A 20,502-nucleotide genomic window follows, 5' to 3' on the forward strand; every position below is an offset into this window, starting at 1 on the left:
CTCCTGGAGCTTGTCAGTTTGAAACTCTCCTTGGAGTGCTGCTACGAGCTCCTCACAGCAGTTCCGCAACACATTCATGCCCACTATCACTGGAGGCAATCCATCATCTTGGGCAGTGGTGATGATGAAGCCTTGCTGTGGTAGCACTGTTCGTCCGATTTGAATTTCAGCTTCCCAGTATCCTTTGCAAGGGATGCAGTGCCCATTGCTTGCAATCGGGTTTATCAATGTGGAAGTTGACGGAAACATCTGTTCCTCAGTCCAATGCTGCTCAAACTGTGTTGCTTGTATTGTGGTCACTTGTGATCCAGTGTCTAAGAGAGCGGGCATTGAGACTCCATTGATGCAAACTTGAACCACCGGGCATTGGCTAACATAACGGGTTAACCACATGAATTTGGAGTTTAAATGATCTGGCTGCTCAAATTCTCTCTTAATTTGTCCGCTTCCTTCACAGCTTTGAAAAATGGGTCGCCTTTGGGAGGCAAAGTGGTTGGAAAAAAGTGTCTCCCTGTTTCTATGTAGGTCCCATTGGGAACTGTTCAGTGGTCTCCTCTCCTGGCACCATTCCATTTCTTCATGGAGCAGTGCCTGCTGTCTCTTCAGAATCTGCAGGTCTCTGCGCATCTCTGTCACACCACGTGTCAGTTCAGCCAGCAGACTTCGTAACTCACTAGAAGAGTCAAATATGCATGTCTTTGAACATGGCACTGTCACTCCTTTTACTGTAGGTGGGTAAGTAGCTCCTTTAAAACTTGACTCCTGGGCATCAGAATTCTCTTGATACCGTGGCATCTCTGGAATAGACTCTTGTGGAACAGCCCCTGAAGTAAGACTGGAGCCTAGAACTTTAATCGCAGCCTCTTTAAAATCCAGGAATGTGCTTCCAGGCTTCTGCAATCTCAATAGTCGCAGCTGAGTTTTTACAAATTCGCCCCTTGCAACTTCAGTGAACTGGTCCAATAACATTTTCTCTTTGTCATGCACTTCCTCAGGGTCTGCTTGCTGAACATCTCTGAGTGCTTCCTGAAAGCTGAGGGCATAGCCCCGTAGTGACTCTCCTGGTTGTTGCTTTCGAGCAAAGAAGTGCATTTTAAGTTCTGACACTGTCCTTGTGTCAAATGTGGTAGCAAGCCTGTTGAGGATCTGGTCCACAGTCTTCTTCTCTTCAGTAGGCCAGGAAGTAACCTCTCTAAGTGCAAGCCCTTTCAACTGTCCCATCAAGATCTCCACCTTTTGCTGCTCTTTCAGCGGGTACAGACGAAACAAAGACTGCAGTAGTATCCTCATCAGTTTATTTTTGTCAATTACCATTTTAATAATCGGGTAAAGAAAATTAAGTGGATTTTTGAAAGAAAACAATACTGTCAATATACTATTAAAACAAATTAAAATGGTAAAAGTTATTGTACTTTAAGTAAAAATAAAAGAGCAAAAATATCAATCCCAGTTTTGGATTACTTTAATTAACAAAAAAAAATGCATATAGCAGAGGATAGTTTCAATCTGCCTACCTCTGGGCTATGGACCCAGCATGCTTCCATTACAGTACTCTGCTGCACATGTAATTGCAAGAGATCCTGAAGCACTCACTCATCATGGGAAAGTACCAATGTGTTTCTTCATTGGTTGATGGAAGAAACATCTTACAAAAACTCTCCAGATTATTGACTATTTAAAGTTTTTCTTGGAAACGTTCTAGATGAATGCTTATCAGCCTTTGTCAGTATGTACTTTTGCAAAGTGTCGCTGTGGCGCAATCAGTTAGTGTGTAAAGCTATTAACCAAAAGGTTGGTGGTTCAATCCCACCCAGGGACGTAATTGACCTTGTTATCAGATTTTGGTGATCTTTAAGTAGACAAGTCAAAATTTCAAAAACCCCTCTTATGGTGTAGGGTACCTGGCCTTCTCTGATGTAATCAGAGTTAGATTTGATTCAGTGATTTTATAAAAACAGCTAGGAAGCACAATTTAGCAGTGGTTTGCAGAGAAAAAGAAATATGCTGGCAAAAAAATCCAATTGAGTGATTAAACAGCTCTTCATTTTCTGGCTTTACTTTTATGCTAACAAATTTGTTCTCTGAAAAGTGTCCACAAAGCCAAATATCTGATTAACATCTTTGTAGGGATGGTTTTTCACCTATTACTAAATTAAACTTGCTTCATTGGAAAGGCAGCAAGATGCATCCTCATTTCAATATCTACTGAAATAATACAGGTTGACACCAGGAAACATTAACGCCACTGCATCCTTGCTGCTTTCTCATGTGGAAGTCTGTTTAATGTGAAAACAAGGTGATATCTAATTAGCACACAGGTAAGGAATTAAGAAAATCTTTATTTAAGGGTGAAGATGTTTCTCACAAAATCGTTGCCCCAATGCATCATTGAAATTCAAGCTGGAAAGATGATTTTAATATATCACTTGTACATTTTGTATTGCTCTTCTGGTGACAATGTAGTTTGTTTTTGTCAATTACCATTTTAATAATAGGGTAAAGAAAATTAAGTGGATTTTTGAAAGAAAACAATACTGTCAATATACTATTAAAACAAATTAAAATGGTAAAAGTTATTGTACTTTAAGTAAAAATAAAAGCTAAAATATCAATCCCAGTTTTGGATTACTTTAATGAACAAAAAAAAATGCATATAGCAAAGGATAGTTTCAATCTGCCTACCTCTGGGTTATGGACCCAGCATGCTTCCATTACAGTACTCTGCTGCACATGTAAGTGCAAGAGATCCTGAAGCACTCACTCATCATGCGAAAGTACCAATGTGTTTCTTCATTGGTTGCTGGAAGAAACATCTTACAAAAACTCTCCAGATTATTGACTTTTTAAAGTTTTTCTAGGAAACGTTCTAGATGAATGCTTATTAGTCTTTGTCAGTATTTACTTTTTGCAAAGTGTCTCTGTGGCGCAATCGGTAAGTGTGTTCAGCTATTAATCAAAAGGTTGGTGGTTCAATCCCACCCAGGGACGTGATTGACCTTGTGATCAGATTTTGGTGATATTTAAGTAGACAAGTCAAAATTGCAAACCCCCTCTTATGGTGTAGGGTACCTGGCCTTCTCTGATGTAATCAGAGTTAGATTTGATTAAGTGATTTTATAAAAAAAACAGCTAGGAAGCACAATTTAGCAGTGAGTTGCAGAGAAAAAGAAAAATGCTGGCAGAAAAATCCAATTGAGTGATTAAACAGCTCTTCATTTTCTGGCTTTATTTTTATGATAACAAATTTGTTCTCTGAAAAGTGTCCACAAAGCCAAGTATCTGATTAACATCTTTGTAGGGATGGTTTTTCACCTATTACTAAATTAAACTTGCTTCATTGGAAAGGCAGCAAGATGCATCCTCATTTCAATATCTACGGAAATAATACAGGTTGACACCATGAAACATTAACGCCACTGCATCTTTGCTGTTTTCTCATGTGGAAGTCTGTTTTATGTGAAAACAAGGTGATATCTAATTAGCACACAGGTAAGGAATTAAGAAAATCTTTATTTAAGGGTGAAGATGTTTCTCACAAAATCGTTGCCCCAATGCATCATTGAAATCCAAGCTGGAAAGATGATTTTAATATATTACTTGAACATTTTATATTGCTCTTCTGGTGATAATGTAGTTTGTTTTTGTCAATTACCATTTTAATAATCGGGTAAAGAAAATTAAGTGGATTTTTGAAAGAAAACAATATTGTCAATATACTATTAAAACAAATTAAAATGGTAAAAGTTATTGTACTTTAAGTAAAAATAAAAGAGCAAAAATATCAATCCCAGTTTTGGATTACTTTAATTAACAAAAAAAAATGCATATAGCAGAGGATAGTTTCAATCTGCCTACCTCTGGGTTATGGACCCAGCATGCTTCCATTACAGTACTCTGCTGCACATGTAAGTGCAAGAGATCCTGAAGCACTCACTCATCATGGGAAAGTACCAATGTGTTTCTTCATTGGTTGATGGAAGAAACATCTTACAAAAACTCTCCACATTATTGACTTTTTAAAATGTTTCTAGGAATCGTTCTAGATGATGGCTTATTAGCCTTTGTCAGTATGGACTTTTGCAAAGTGTTGCTGTGGTGCAATCAGTTACTGTGTAAGGCTATTAACCAAAAGGTTGGTGGTTCAATCCCACCCAGGGACGTAATTGACCTCGTTATCAGATTTTGGTGATCTTTATGTAGACAAGTCAAAATTTCGAAAACCCCTGTTATGGTGTAGGGTACCTGGCCTTCTCTGATGTAATCAGAGTTAGATTTGATTCAGTGATTTTATAAAAACAGCTAGGAAGCACAATTTAGCAGTGGGTTGCAGAGAAAAAGAAATATGCTGGCAAAAAAATCCAATTGAGTGATTAAATAGCTCTTCATTTTCTGGCTTTATTTTTATGCTAACAAATTTGTTCTCTGAAAAGTGTCCACAAAGCCAAGTATCTGATTAACATCTTTGTAGGGATGGTTTTTCACCTATTACTAAATTAAACTTGCTTCATTGGAAAGGCAACAAGATGCATCCTCATTTCAATATCTGCTGAAATAATACAGGTTGACACCAGGAAACATTAACGCCACTGCATCCTTGCTGCTTTCTCATGTGGAAGTCTGTTTAATGTGAAAACAAGGTGATATCTAATTAGCACACAGGTAAGGAATTAAGAAATTCTTTATTTAAGGGTGAAGATGTTTCTCACAAAATCGTTGCCCCAATGCATCATTTAAATTCAAGCTGGAAAGATGATTTTAATATATCATTTGTAAATTTTGTATTGCTCTTCTGGTGACAATGTAGTTTGTTTTTGTCAATTACCATTTTAATAATCGGGTAAAGAAAATTAATTGGATTTTTGAAAGAAAACAATACTGTCAATATACTATTAAAACAAATTAAAATGGTAAAAGTTATTGTACTTTAAGTAAAAATAAAAGAGCAAAAATATCAATCCCAGTTTTGGATTACTTTAATTAACAAAAAAAAATGCATATAGCAGAGGATAGTTTCAATCTGCCTACCTCTGGGTTATGGACCCAGCATGCTTCCATTACAGTACTCTGCTGCACATGTAAGTGCAAGAGATCCTGAAGCACTCACTCATCATGGGAAAGTACCAATGTGTTTCTTCATTGGTTGATGGAAGAAACATCTTACAAAAACTCTCCACATTATTGACTTTTTAAAATGTTTCTAGGAATCGTTCTAGATGAATGCTTATTAGCCTTTGTCAGTATGGACTTTTGCAAAGTGTTGCTGTGGCGCAATCAGTTACTGTGTAAGGCTATTAACCAAAAGGTTGGTGGTTCAATCCCACCCAGGGATGTAATTGACCTTGTTATCAGATTTTGGTGATCTTTATGTAGACAAGTCAAAATTTCAAACCCCCTCTTATGGTGTAGGGTACCTGGCCTTCTCTGATGTAATCAGAGTTAGATTTGATTCAGTGATTTTATAAAAACAGCTAGGAAGCACAATTTAGCAGTGGGTTGCTGAGAAAAAGAAATATGCTGGCAAAAAAATCCAATTGAGTCATTAAACAGCTCTTCATTTTCTGGCTTTATTTTTATGCTAACAAATTTGTTCTCTGAAAAGTGTCCACAAAGCCAAGTTTCTGATTAACACCTTTGTAGGGATGGTTTTTCACCTATTACTAAATTAAACTTGCTTCATTGGAAAGGCAGCAAGATGCATCCTCATTTGAATATCTACTGAAATAATACAGGTTGACACCAGGAAACATTAACGCCACTGCATCCTTGCTGCTTTCTCATGTGGAAGTCTGTTTAATGTGAAAACAAGGTGATATCTAATTAGCACACAGGTAAGGAATTAAGAAAATCTTTATTTAAGGGTGAAGATGTTTCTCACAAAATCGTTGCCCCAATGCATCATTGAAATTCAAGCTGGAAAGATGATTTTAATATATCACTTGTACATTTTGTATTGCTCTTCTGGTGACAATGTAGTTTGTTTTTGTCAATTACCATTTTAATAATCGGGTAAAGAAAATTAAGTGGATTTTTGAAAGAAAACAATACTGTCAATATACTATTAAAACAAATGAAAATGGTAAAAGTTATTGTACTTTAAGTAAAAATAAAAGAGCAAAAATATCAATCCCAGTTTTGGATTACTTTAATTAACAAAAAAAAACGCATATAGCAGAGGATAGTTTCAATCTGCCTACCTCTGGGCTATGGACCCAGCATGCTTCCATTACAGTACTCTGCTGCACATGTAATTGCAAGAGATCCTGAAGTACTCACTCATCATGGGAAAGTACCAATGTGTTTCTTCATTGGTTGATGGAAGAAACATCTTACAAAAACTCTCCAGATTATTGACTATTTAAAGTTTTTCTAGGAAACGTTCTAGATGAATGCTTATTATCCTTTGTCAGTATGTACTTTTGCAAAGTGTCGCTGTGGCGCAATCAGTTAGTGTGTACGGATATTAACCAAAAGGTTGGTGGTTCAATCCCACCCATGGATGTAATTGACCTTGTTATCAGATTTTGGTGATCTTTAAGTAGACAAGTCAAAATTTCAAAAACCCCTGTTTTGGTGTAGGGTACCTGGCCTTCTCTGATGTAATCAGAGTTAGATTTGATTCAGTGATTTTATAAAAACAGCTAGGAAGCACAATTTAGCAGCGGTTTGCAGAGAAAAAGAAATATGCTGGCAAAAAAATCCAATTGAGTGATTAAACAGCTCTTCATTTTCTGGCTTTATTTTTATGCTAACAAATTTGTTCTCTGAAAAGTGTCCACAAAGCCAAGTATCTGATTAACATCTTTGTAGGGATGGTTTTTCACCTATTGCTAAATTAAACTTGCTTTATTGGAAAGGCAGCAAGATGCATCCTCATTTCAATATCTACTGAAATAATACAGGTTGACACCAGGAAACATTAACGCCACTGCATCCTTGCTGCTTTCTCATGTGGAAGTCTGTTTAATGTGAAAACAAGGTGATATCTAATTAGCACACAGGTAAGGAATTAAGAAAATCTTTATTTAAGGGTGAAGATGTTTCTCACAAAATCGTTGCCCCAATGCATCATTGAAATTCAAGCTGGAAAGATGATTTTAATATATCACTTGTACATTTTGTATTGCTCTTCTGGTGACAATGTAGTTTGTTTTTGTCAATTACCATTTTAATAATAGGGTAAAGAAAATTAAGTGGATTTTTGAAAGAAAACAATACTGTCAATATACTATTAAAACAAATTAAAATGGAAAAAGTTATTGTACTTTAAGTAAAAATAAAAGAGCAAAAATATCAATCCCAGTTTTGGATTACTTTAATTAACAAAAAAAAAAATGCATATAGCAGAGGATAGTTTCAATCTGCCTACCTCTGGGTTATGGACCCAGCATGCTTCCATTACAGTACTCTGCTGCACATGTAAGTGCAAGAGATCCTGAAGCACTCACTCATCATGGGAAAGTACCAATGTGTTTCTTCATTGGTTGATGGAAGAAACATCTTACAAAAACTCTCCAGATTATTGACTATTTAAAGTTTTTCTAGGAAACGTTCTAGATGAATGCTTATTAGCCTTTGTCAGTATGTACTTTCACAAAGTGTCGCTGTAGCGCAATCAGTTAGTGTGTACGGCTATTAACCAAAAAGTTGGTGGTTCAATCCCACCCAGGGACGTAATTGACCTTGTGATCAGATTTTGGTGATATTTAAGTAGACAAGTCAAAATTTCAAACCCTCTCTTATGGTGTAGGGTACCTGGCCTACTCTGATGTAATCAGTTAGATTTGATTAAGTGATTTTATAAAAAAAACAGCTAGGAAGCACAATTTAGCAGTGGGTTGCAGAGAAAAAGAAATATGCTGGCAGAAAAATCCAATTGAGTGATTAAACAGCTCTTCATTTTCTGGCTTTATTTTTATGCTAACAAATTTGTTCTCTGAAAAGAGTCCACAAAGCCAAGTATCTGATTAACACCTTTGTAGGGATGGTTTTTCACCTATTACTAAATTAAACATGCTTCATTGGAAAGGCAGCAAGATGCATCCTCATTTCAATATCTACTGAAATAATACAGGTTGACACCAGGAAACATTAACGCCACTGCATCCTTGCTGCTTTCTCATGTGGAAGTCTGTTTAATGTGAAAACAAGGTGATATCTAATTAGCACACAGGTAAGGAATTAAGAAAATCTTTATTTAAGGGTGAAGAGGTTTCTCACAAAATCGTTGCCCCAATTCATCATTGAAATTCAAGCTGGAAAGATGATTTTAATATATCACTTGTACATTTTGTATTGCTCTTCTGGTGACAATGTAGTTTGTTTTTGTCAATTACCATTTGAATAATAGGGTAAAGAAAATTAAGTGGATTTTTGAAAGAAAACAATACTGTCAATATACTATTAAAACAAATTAAAATAATAAAAGTTATTGTACTTTAAGTAAAAATAAAAGAGCAAAAATATCAATCCCAGTTTTGGATTACTTTAATTAACAAAAAAAAATGCATATAGCAGAGGATAGTTTCAATCTGCCTACCTCTGGGTTATGGGCCCAGCATGCTTCCATTGCAGTACTCTGCTGCACATGTAAGTGCAAGAGATCCTGAAGCACTCACTCATCATGGGAAAGTACCAATGTGTTTCTTCATTGGTTGATGGAAGAAACATCTTACAAAAACTCTCCAGATTATTGACTTTTTAAAGTTTTTCTAGGAAACGTTCTAGATGAATGCTTATTAGCCTTTGTCAGTATATGCTTTTGCAATGTGTCTCTGTGGCGCAATCAGTTAGCGTGTTCGGTTATTAACCAAAAGGTTGGTGGTTCAATCCTACCCAGGGACGTAATTTACCTTGTTATCAGATTTTGGTGATCTTTAAGTAGACAAGTCAAAATTTCAAACCCCCTCTTATGGTGTAGGGTACCTGGCCTTCTCTGATGTAATCAGAGTTAGATTTGATTAAGTGATTTTATAAAAGAACAGCTAGGAAGCACAACTTAGCAGTGGGTTGCAGAGAAAAAGAAATACGCTTGCAGAAAAATCCAATTGAGTGATTAAACAGCTCTTCATTTTCTGGCTTTATTTTTATGCTAACAAATTTGTTCTCTGAAAAGTGTCCACAAAGCCAAGTATCTGATTAACACCTTTGTAGGGATGGTTTTTCACCTATTACTAAATTAAACTTGCTTCATTGGAAAGGCAGCAAGTGATGTCATCCAAGCAGTGGGTCAAAGTTGGCTTCATCCCTCGTCTGCTTATGAAAAGAGAAAAGGGATATGCAGGGCATGGCGGCCTTTTGCGACGCTTGGATGACCCCTAGTTCGCAATAAACACCCCCACCCTCCTTCGGTGTGGGGCTCATGTTGGCCATGCCCCAGCCCCTAAAGCATTCAAGCTGATTTCTTGCAGCAGCTGGGTACTGTAACAGCTCCAGAGCTGCTCTGTAAGGCAAGTAAAAGGGTGTGGGCCCTGCAGCACTACCTGTAGTTTGCATTGTGCATTGGAAGGCACAAAGTAAGCAGACGGGAGGAGAAGTCAGGATAGTGCACAAGGTTATAGAAGGGATGGGCTCAAGAAAAGAGAAGTGGAAACAGACAGCATACTAGGCTGGAGAGAGACCTGAGACAAAGAGATCTGAATTATACGAGAGCCGTCCAGGGGAAACACAAATTATGCAGTCAAGTTTCCCACATTTGGGGAAATCGCAAGGGGCAGCACACCCAGAGTGCAATGGGTGAGCCTTGCCCTGGGAGAAGCACCTTCATGATCATAGTATCTCACCTGGCAGGTTAGTAGGAGTTGGGCTAGAGCTGGGGAGGGTCGCTGCTCGGGCACTACCTTTCAAGTGAAGGAGATCCAACTGAGGCAGCACAAGGGAACTCTCAAAAGAAGAACAAGGCTAGAGGAAGATCTGAGACAAAGAAATCTGACTTTTACCAGAGCTGACCAGAGGAAAGCACAAACACAGTCCACCACTACCACAAATAATGCAGTCGAGTTTCCCACATTTGGGGAAATCACAGGGGTCAGCATACCCAGAATGCAATGAATGAACCTCACCCTGGGAGAACAATCTTCATGACAATAGTATCTCCTATGCAAAATAAGTATGATTTGGGATAGATGATACTGGATGTGTACACAACCGCCCACACACCAACCTTGTGTGGACAGAAGTATACACTCTCCGGCGCCAGTACCCGCTGGATCAAGGAGATTTTAGACAATGGCGGAGACTGCTGCTCCTGATACAGGGATAATTGCAATCCCTATATTGAACAAAAAAACACAAAAACTACCCACACAGGTGTGACCCTCTGTAGGAAATCAGTAGCGCTGTCCCCACCATTTATCGGAGATAATCAATAAATAATTAAAAAATGGCTAATTACTATTAAATTTTAAAACATATAAATCATATTTTTTTAACATATATTGCTGCAGCAAAATTGACATACATAAAAATGCATATTGTGTATAGTGGATGCCTTTAATGTAAATGCTCCACATACACAAATGTATATACTTAATTACGTTTATTCTCTGAGGCTTGGATTTTAATAAGCTGACTTCAAAATGTCCACATAGATTAATGATAGACCAATGAGCTCGGCATTTACGGACACTGCTTGCATGAGTATGTCCTTAATTAATTAATGTCCCGAAAAAGATGTGTGCACACATATATCACTTTGAATGGATAGTTACCATGGGCGATAAGTTTTTCATTCACCTCTTTAGAACAGTCTGTTTAGGACCGTCCCAATTGGAAAGACTCCCTCTGCTGGTGCTTGTCCATTTACTGCAGAATATCTGGAGACAATATCCACGGGAATCCGTCCACAGTGCTCCGGCTCCCTCTGCTGGTGGCTAACCGCAATTGCAGGTGGACTGGCTGTTTTGTCGTAGCCAGAAGCCGGTGATCGTGTAAAACAAGCAGGAGGTGGTAGTCACTGCCAGTAGGTCCTTCGAAAACGCGTTTCTCCGCCTTCCCAGTGCATTCAGCGGCTTCCTCAGTTCGAATGACCATCATCCCAATGAACACTTTATATAGCCCCACTTATTTGAAATTCCCGCGGCCATTCGCGCATGCGCACTCAAACGTGCGTTCCAAGCCTCAGTCTCATTACAAACTTTAAATAGACTCCAGCGGCCATTTTAGCTGGTTAAAACACACGATCCAAGCCTCATTATCACACCCGGAAGTTGCATCCATCGTTCTTATTAACAATATCAGAATCAAGCCTCGTTTTAAAACATAATTATCTACAACTTCATATTCAATTATACTGAACTCTAATGCAATTTGCTCAACAAGATTACGTCACTTAGTTTAATCATAATTAATTTATCATGATTACAAGTAATCCATGTCTTATTTGACAACATCAGTACAAATATGACCGTATTTAAGAACAATATTAATACTAGTCAACACATCCTATTTTATTAGCACAGGTGATAAATATATTAAATATACTGCTCAACAGTATCATTACTCGGAAATAAAAGGGGACTAATTTTGATTATAATTTGTACTTTATAATTTATAATTTAGATCCCCACACGCCATCTTGTGGTTCAAATACATAATTACACCCCTTCGTATTGTTATACATAATCCTGTTATCTCCATCTCCTTAATCCAGCATCATAAGGAACCATATCCTATCCCACCCCCCCATATATTATATGTCAAGAATGATATTTATAAAAATCAAATATTTATATTATAAATATTAAACATTTGAACTTAGATTTTATTTAACTCAACCGTATCATTCAGACCCTGCGGGATCAAGGTTTTTAGGCTAAAGATCCAGAAAGCCTCTTTCTTACATAACCTTTTATACCTATCACCTCCTCTACTGGTTACCGCCACTTGTTCAATTGCCATGATTTGTAGATTATCACTTTTCCCTCCATTGCATTCCAAAATATGGCGGTATAGGTAGGTGTTTCCTACTTTTTTATCTATCTGTCTTTTATGCTCCATGAACCTAACGTGAAGTGCCCGAGTGGTGCGCCCCACGTACTGTGCTCCACAACCACACTGTAAGACGTAGATAACATACATGGATCTACAATTCAGAAAACTTTTTATATTGAATTTCTCTCCCGATACAGATGAGACAAATTGTGTGGTTTTCTTTTTTGTGTGTTTGCATGTTGTACAGTTTAGTCTACCACACTTATGGAACCCTAATGGCGGTTTGGGTATCCATGTATCTATTTGTCCCCCTTGGGCATCTGGAGCCATGGATTTTTCCCCAGGTCTCCTAAAAAAACTTGGAGCTAGTGCGGACTTCAGACTATCTGACTTCCGAAATATTACCTGTTCACTAAGGACTACATTGGAGTTCAACATCTCATCCAACTTGAGAATAGAAAAGTTCTTCTTAATTATCCTCTTGATCTTGTATGCACTAGTATTATACTTAGTTACAAACATTGTTGTCCTATCCGTCATTTTGTTATTTTTCTTTCTAGTATTTTTGCTGGTGGTATCCAATAAATGGTCTCTTTCCATATTTTCCACCTCCTTCCAAGCCTGGTCAAGAACAGATATTGGATACCCCTGCGTAAGAAACGCCCCATAGAGAGATTCCATTTGTTCTCTTGCTCCTTCTTTGGTGGAACAATTCCTTTTTATCCGAAGGAACTGGCCCTTCGGTATATTATCCTTCCATCGTTGTAAATGACTACTTTTGTAATGTAAATATCGGTTTTGATCTACCTCCTTAACAAAAGTATTTGTTATAATGATGTCATTTTCGATCTTAAGTGCTATATCCAAAAAAGTGACCTGTGTGGGGTGGCAGTACCCCGTAAACTTCAAACCATAATTATTGCAATTCAAACTGGCAACAAATTCTTCTGCTGATTCAGTGCTCCCCTCCCAAATGAAAAATAAATCATCAATGAAACGGCCATAAAGAACCAGGCTCGCCCCGAGATCACTGGTCCACACATGTTGTTCCTCGAACCGCCCCATAAACAGGTTGGCGAAACTCGGAGCGAACCTGGTTCCCATGGCCGTCCCCCTAGTCTGTAAATAATATCGTTTATCAAAAATAAAATAATTATGTTCGAGTATAAATCTAATACTCTCCAAAATCAACCACCGCAATTCTTCCCCTATATTAGGGTCTCTTAACAGATAAAATGCAACTGCCTCAATCCCCAACTGGTGCTCAATGTTAGAATATAATGATTCTACATCACATGTGATAAAACAATAAGTTGACTGCCATTTAATATTTTTAATTAAATTTAAAAAATGTGTAGTGTCCTTAATGTGTGATTTTAATTTGACAACATAACCCTGTAAAAAACTGTCTATAAAAAAAGATAAATTGCTGGTCAATGAATCTACCCCCGCAATAATGGGTCTTCCCGGGGGGTTAATTAAAGTTTTATGTACTTTTGGAAGACAATAATACGTGGGAATTACCGGATTATCAGAAAACAAAAAACATTGAGTTTCTCTGGATATAGCACCTAAATCCACTGCCCTATTTAGCAAGATTTTTAATTCCTTTTGAAACTGTGCGGTGGGATTGTGGGTCAGTCTTGAATACAGGTGGACATTGTTTAATTGTCTATTGGCCTCCGCCAAGTACATCACTGTATCCATTACCACAATCCCACCGCCTTTATCAGCTTGTTTAATAGTCAAGGAGGGATCCCCCCTCAAGATTTTAAGTGCTGATCGTTCCTTAGTACTCAAATTATCCTTTAACGATTGTTTCTCTGATTTTTGGCACATCTCCCTAAATTGTTCTAATGTTGACTTATAGAAGCTCTCAATATAGGGCCCTCTATAAGTCAGCGGGTAAAACTCAGACTTATTTTTAAATCTGTTTGTCCCATTACCATCAAATATTTTAGTATAGTCCTCCTTATTCGACTCATTCGTTGATTCATCTGCCAAGGATTCTAATATATCAACCATTAATTGGTCATCCTGATCCAATATAATGGGATTACCTTCAATACCTTTTTTCTTCATATTTTTCATCGCGAAATATCGCTTTCTACTTAGCGTTCTGATATATCTATTAAGATCAACGAATAGATCGAATAAGTTGGGTTTTTGGGAGGGAGCAAAGTTTAAGCCCTTTTCAAGCAATCTCAGTTGATCTGGACCCAACTTTTTTGAGGACAAATTAAAAACCCCTTTTCCCTTCACTTTAATTTCATGTTTTTTACTTGACCTACTCTTTCTTCCTCTCTTTCCTCTGGCTCTTGTTCTCTTTGCCTTTTTCCGGACCACCCTGTTCCTTCGTACTTTCTTTGTGGACGGTTTTGGAATCTGTGGCTGTCCTCCAAAAAATTATTTGTGCCACCATGGGTGTTCGACTGTTGCCTATTCTTCCCTCCCATATCTACCCAATCATCCCTTCCAGAGTCTCTTCTACTCCACTTGGAATATTGGGCTGGGGATTTGACACTATTTTGTTGGAATAAATTATCATGCCTATTCCTATAGGTATTTGGTTCCCAATTCCCCTCATCCTGATTCCTAAAACTCCTGGAATCTCTCCGATCAATTGGGGTTCTTGGTCCCCTGTAATGACCTAATCTATGTTCAAGATTTTGTCTGGGTCCTAATTCCCTTTTAGAGGGTTTTTGGTCATAGATGTTGTCCCTCCTTCTATTGTAAGTGTGAACCTCTCCCTTTTGATAGTCTAATTTATCCCGATTTAGTTTGTTGTTTTTTCTGAAGACTAAGGTTTTTTCAAAATCCTCCACCTTACGATTTACTCTCAGATCTCTTTCATTGAATCCTTTGTCTTCAGAAAAAGATTTCAACAAATCCTGGGTCTTTTCAATTTCCTTCTGTATCACACTAACTTTGTCTTCCCTAAATCTGACAAGCAATTTCATAAGGTTTATGGAACAATTATCTAGTAATTTATTCCATTCCTCTGAAAACTGCTTGTCCTCTTTAAACGTAGAGGTCTTTAAAATCCTCAATCCCCTGGGTATCAAACCTTGATCTAAATATTTCTGTAAGGACACCTGGTCCCACCAGTGCCTTGTTTCCTCTATACATAGATTTTCTAGTCTATTGAATAAACCATGCATATCCTCCAAATTCTCATCCCTCTCCATAATTTGTATATCTTCCCCCCCTCTTAAATACACATTGCGTCTTTCCAATCGTTCAGCTATGCACTTAAGCGCTGCCATATCAATGGTTCCCCAAGTTACCTGCTGCCCGAGATGCAATTACCTAAGACAATCAAATCAAAGAATAAATGATACTGGATGTGTACACAACCGCCCACACACCAACCTTGTGTGGACAGAAGTATACACTCTCCGGCGCCAGTACCCGCTGGATCAAGGAGATTTTAGACAATGGCGGAGACTGCTGCTCCTGATACAGGGATAATTGCAATCCCTATATTGAACAAAAAAACACAAAAACTACCCACACAGGTGTGACCCTCTGTAGGAAATCAGTAGCGCTGTCCCCACCATTTATCGGAGATAATCAATAAATAATTAAAAAATGGCTAATTACTATTAAATTTTAAAACATATAAATCATATTTTATTAACATATATTGCTGCAGCAAAATTGACATACATAAAAATGCATATTGTGTATAGTGGATGCCTTTAATGTAAATGCTCCACATACACAAATGTATATACTTAATTACGTTTATTCTCTGAGGCTTGGATTTTAATAAGCTGACTTCAAAATGTCCACATAGATTAATGATAGACCAATGAGCTCGGAATTTACGGACACTGCTTGCATGAGTATGTCCTTAATTAATTAATGTCCCGAAAAAGATGTGTGCACACATATATCACTTTGAATGGATAGTTACCATGGGCGATAAGTTTTTCATTCACCTCTTTAGAACAGTCTGTTTAGGACCGTCCCAATTGGAAAGACTCCCTCTGCTGGTGCTTGTCCATTTACTGCAGAATATCTGGAGACAATATCCACGGGAATCCGTCCACAGTGCTCCGGCTCCCTCTGCTGGTGGCTAACCGCAATTGCAGGTGGACTGGCTGTTTTGTCGTAGCCAGAAGCCGGTGATCGTGTAAAACAAGCAGGAGGTGATAGTCACTGCCAGTAGGTCCTTCGAAAACGCGTTTCTCCGCCTTCCCAGTGCGTTCAGCGGCTTCCTCAGTTCGAATGACCATCATCCCAATGAACACTTTATATAGCCCCACTTATTTGAAATTCCCGCGGCCATTCGCGCATGCGCACTCAAACGTGCGTTCCAAGCCTCAGTCTCATTACAAACTTTAAATAGACTCCAGCGGCCATTTTAGCTGGTTAAAACACACGATCCAAGCCTCATTATCACACCCGGAAGTTGCATCCATCGTTCTTATTAACAATATCAGAATCAAGCCTCGTTTTAAAACATAATTATCTACAACTTCATATTCAATTATACTGAACTCTAATGCAATTTGCTCAACAAGATTACGTCACTTAGTTTAATCATAATTAATTTATCATGATTACAAGTAATCCATGTCTTATTTGACAACATCAGTACAAATATGACCGTATTTAAGAACAATATTAATACTAGTCAACACATCCTATTTTATTAGCACAGGTGATAAATATATTAAATATACTGCTCAACAGTATCATTACTCGGAAATAAAAGGGGACTAATTTTGATTATAATTTGTACTTTATAATTTATAATTTAGATCCCCACACGCCATCTTGTGGTTCAAATACATAATTACACCCCTTCGTATTGTTATACATAATCCTGTTATCTCCATCTCCTTAATCCAGCATCATAAGGAACCATATCCTATCCCACCCCCCCATATATTATATGTCAAGAATGATATTTATAAAAATCAAATATTTATATTATAAATATTAAACATTTGAACTTAGATTTTATTTAACTCAACCGTATCATTCAGACCCTGCGGGATCAAGGTTTTTAGGCTAAAGATCCAGAAAGCCTCTTTCTTACATAACCTTTTATACCTATCACCTCCTCTACTGGTTACCGCCACTTGTTCAATTGCCATGATTTGTAGATTATCACTTTTCCCTCCATTGCATTCCAAAATATGGCGGTATAGGTAGGTGTTTCCTACTTTTTTATCTATCTGTCTTTTATGCTCCATGAACCTAACGTGAAGTGCCCGAGTGGTGCGCCCCACGTACTGTGCTCCACAACCACACTGTAAGACGTAGATAACATACATGGATCTACAATTCAGAAAACTTTTTATATTGAATTTCTCTCCCGATACAGATGAGACAAATTGTGTGGGTTTCTTTTTTGTGTGTTTGCATGTTGTACAGTTTAGTCTACCACACTTATGGAACCCTAATGGCGGTTTGGGTATCCATGTATCTATTTGTCCCCCTTGGGCATCTGGAGCCATGGATTTTTCCCCAGGTCTCCTAAAAAAACTTGGAGCTAGTGCGGACTTCAGACTATCTGACTTCCGAAATATTACCTGTTCACTAAGGACTACATTGGAGTTCAACATCTCATCCAACTTGAGAATAGAAAAGTTCTTCTTAATTATCCTCTTGATCTTGTATGCACTAGTATTATACTTAGTTACAAACATTGTTGTCCTATCCGTCATTTTGTTATTTTTCTTTCTAGTATTTTTGCTGGTGGTATCCAATAAATGGTCTCTTTCCATATTTTCCACCTCCTTCCAAGCCTGGTCAAGAACAGATATTGGATACCCCTGCGTAAGAAACGCCCCATAGAGAGATTCCATTTGTTCTCTTGCTCCTTCTTTGGTGGAACAATTCCTTTTTATCCGAAGGAACTGGCCCTTCGGTATATTATCCTTCCATCGTTGTAAATGACTACTTTTGTAATGTAAATATCGGTTTTGATCTACCTCCTTAACAAAAGTATTTGTTATAATGATGTCATTTTCGATCTTAATGTAATTATGTATTTGAACCACAAGATGGCGTGTGGGGATCTAAATTATAAATTATAAAGTACAAATTATAATCAAAATTAGTCCCCTTTTATTTCCGAGTAATGATACTGTTGAGCAGTATATTTAATATATTTATCACCTGTGCTAATAAAATAGGATGTGTTGACTAGTATTAATATTGTTCTTAAATACGGTCATATTTGTACTGATGTTGTCAAATAAGACATGGATTACTTGTAATCATGATAAATTAATTATGATTAAACTAAGTGACGTAATCTTGTTGAGCAAATTGCATTAGAGTTCAGTATAATTGAATATGAAGTTGTAGATAATTATGTTTTAAAACGAGGCTTGATTCTGATATTGTTAATAAGAACGATGGATGCAACTTCCGGGTGTGATAATGAGGCTTGGATCGTGTGTTTTAACCAGCTAAAATGGCCGCTGGAGTCTATTTAAAGTTTGTAATGAGACTGAGGCTTGGAACGCACGTTTGAGTGCGCATGCGCGAATGGCCGCGGGAATTTCAAATAAGTGGGGCTATATAAAGTGTTCATTGGGATGATGGTCATTCGAACTGAGGAAGCCGCTGAACGCACTGGGAAGGTGGAGAAACGCGTTTTCGAAGGACCTACTGGCAGTGACTATCACCTCCTGCTTGTTTTACACGATCACCGGCTTCTGGCTACGACAAAACAGCCAGTCCACCTGCAATTGCGGTTAGCCACCAGCAGAGGGAGCCGGAGCACTGTGGACGGATTCCCGTGGATATTGTCTCCAGATATTCTGCAGTAAATGGACAAGCACCAGCAGAGGGAGTCTTTCCAATTGGGACGGTCCTAAACAGACTGTTCTAAAGAGGTGAATGAAAAACTTATCGCCCATGGTAACTATCCATTCAAAGTGATATATGTGTGCACACATCTTTTTCGGGACATTAATTAATTAAGGACATACTCATGCAAGCAGTGTCCGTAAATTCCGAGCTCATTGGTCTATCATTAATCTATGTGGACATTTTGAAGTCAGCTTATTAAAATCCAAGCCTCAGAGAATAAACGTAATTAAGTATATACATTTGTGTATGTGGAGCATTTACATTAAAGGCATCCACTATACACAATATGCATTTTTATGTATGTCAATTTTGCTGCAGCAATATATGTTAATAAAATATGATTTATATGTTTTAAAATTTAATAGTAATTAGCCATTTTTTAATTATTTATTGATTATCTCCGATAAATGGTGGGGACAGCGCTACTGATTTCCTACAGAGGGTCACACCTGTGTGGGTAGTTTTTGTGTTTTTTTGATTTGGGATAGGGCTGGGGAGGGCCGCTGCTCAGGCACATCTCTGTCAAGTAAAGGAGATTCAACTGAGGCAGCACAAGGGAACTCTCATCTGGGGACAACAACTGCAGGGAGAACACATATTTTCAGATGAACATGGGGTGGCAGAAGGCTGCCTAATACTGAAGCACCCCCAAACAACAAACCAAATGCAACAACTAGTGCAAGCATTCCTGGGGGATGGCCTGCAGCAGATGGATTTGAATATGGTGATGTCATCCAAGCAGTGGGTCAAAGTTGGCTTCAACCCTCGTCTGCATATGAAAAGAGAAAAGGAGCGTGCAGGGCATGGAGGCCTTTTGTGGTGCTTGGATGACCCCTAGTTCGCATTAAGCACCCCCACCCTCCTTCGGTGTGGGGCTCATGTTGGCCATTCCCCAGCCCCTGAAGCATTCAAGCTGATTTCTTGCAGCAGCTGGGCACTGTAACAGCTCCAGAGCTGCTCTGTAAAGCAAGTAAAAGGGTGTGGGCCCTGCAGCACTACCCGTAGTTTGCATTGTGCATTGGGAGGCATAAAGTAAGCAGACGGGAGGAGAAGTCAGGATAGTGCACAAGGGTATAGAAGGGAGGGGCTCAAGAAAAAAGAAGTAGAACCAGACAGCAAACTAGGCTGGAGAGAGACCTGAGACAAAGAGATCTGAATTACATGAGAGCCGACCAGGGAAAACTCAAATTATGCAGTCAAGTTTCCCACATTTGGGGAAATCGCAGGGGCAGCACACCCAGAGTGCAATGGGTGAGCCTTGCCCTGGGAGAAGCAACTTCATGATCATAGTATCTCACCTGGCAACTAAGTAGGAGTTGGGCTAGAGCTGGGGAGGGTCGCTGCTCAGGGACCCCCCTGTCAAGTGAAGGAGATCCAACTGAGGCAGCACAAGGGAACTCTCGAAAGAAGAACAAGGCTAGAGGAAGATCTGAGACAAAGAAATCTGACTTTTACCAGAGCTGACCAGAGGAAAGCACAAACACAGTCCCCCACTACCACAAATAATGCAGTCGAGTTTCCCACATTTGGGGAAATCACAGGGGTCAGCATACCCAGAATGCAATGAATGAACCTAACCCTGGGAGAACAATCTTCATGACCATGGTATCTCCTATGCAAAATAAGTATGATTTGGGATAGGGCTGGGGAGGGCCGTTGCTCAGGCACATCTCTGTCAAGTAAGTTGCATTTGATTTGTTGTTTGGGGGTGCTTCAGTATTAGGCAGCCTTCTGCCC

At 38.4% G+C, this 20,502-nt stretch overlaps 4 non-coding genes across 4 annotated transcripts; all 4 read right to left on the reverse strand.

Annotated features, from left to right (window-relative positions):
* Window positions 1–9,630: 9,630 nt before the first annotated feature.
* On the reverse strand, window positions 9,631–9,794 carry LOC134992366 (U1 spliceosomal RNA). Its single transcript, XR_010196538.1, has one exon. It is a non-coding gene; the product is annotated as a U1 spliceosomal RNA (small nuclear RNA).
* Window positions 9,795–9,945: 151 nt separating this feature from the next.
* On the reverse strand, window positions 9,946–10,109 carry LOC134992207 (U1 spliceosomal RNA). Its single transcript, XR_010196393.1, has one exon. It is a non-coding gene; the product is annotated as a U1 spliceosomal RNA (small nuclear RNA).
* A 9,806-nt stretch (window positions 10,110–19,915) lies between these two features.
* On the reverse strand, window positions 19,916–20,078 carry LOC134991916 (U1 spliceosomal RNA). The gene has a single exon (XR_010196135.1). It is a non-coding gene; the product is annotated as a U1 spliceosomal RNA (small nuclear RNA).
* A 152-nt stretch (window positions 20,079–20,230) lies between these two features.
* Window positions 20,231–20,394, reverse strand: LOC134992145 (U1 spliceosomal RNA). Its single transcript, XR_010196334.1, has one exon. It is a non-coding gene; the product is annotated as a U1 spliceosomal RNA (small nuclear RNA).
* Window positions 20,395–20,502: the final 108 nt, after the last annotated feature.

The sequence above is a fragment of the Pseudophryne corroboree genome, unplaced genomic scaffold (genome assembly GCF_028390025.1).
Source record: "Pseudophryne corroboree isolate aPseCor3 unplaced genomic scaffold, aPseCor3.hap2 scaffold_121, whole genome shotgun sequence".
Taxonomy (NCBI): domain Eukaryota; kingdom Metazoa; phylum Chordata; class Amphibia; order Anura; family Myobatrachidae; genus Pseudophryne; species Pseudophryne corroboree.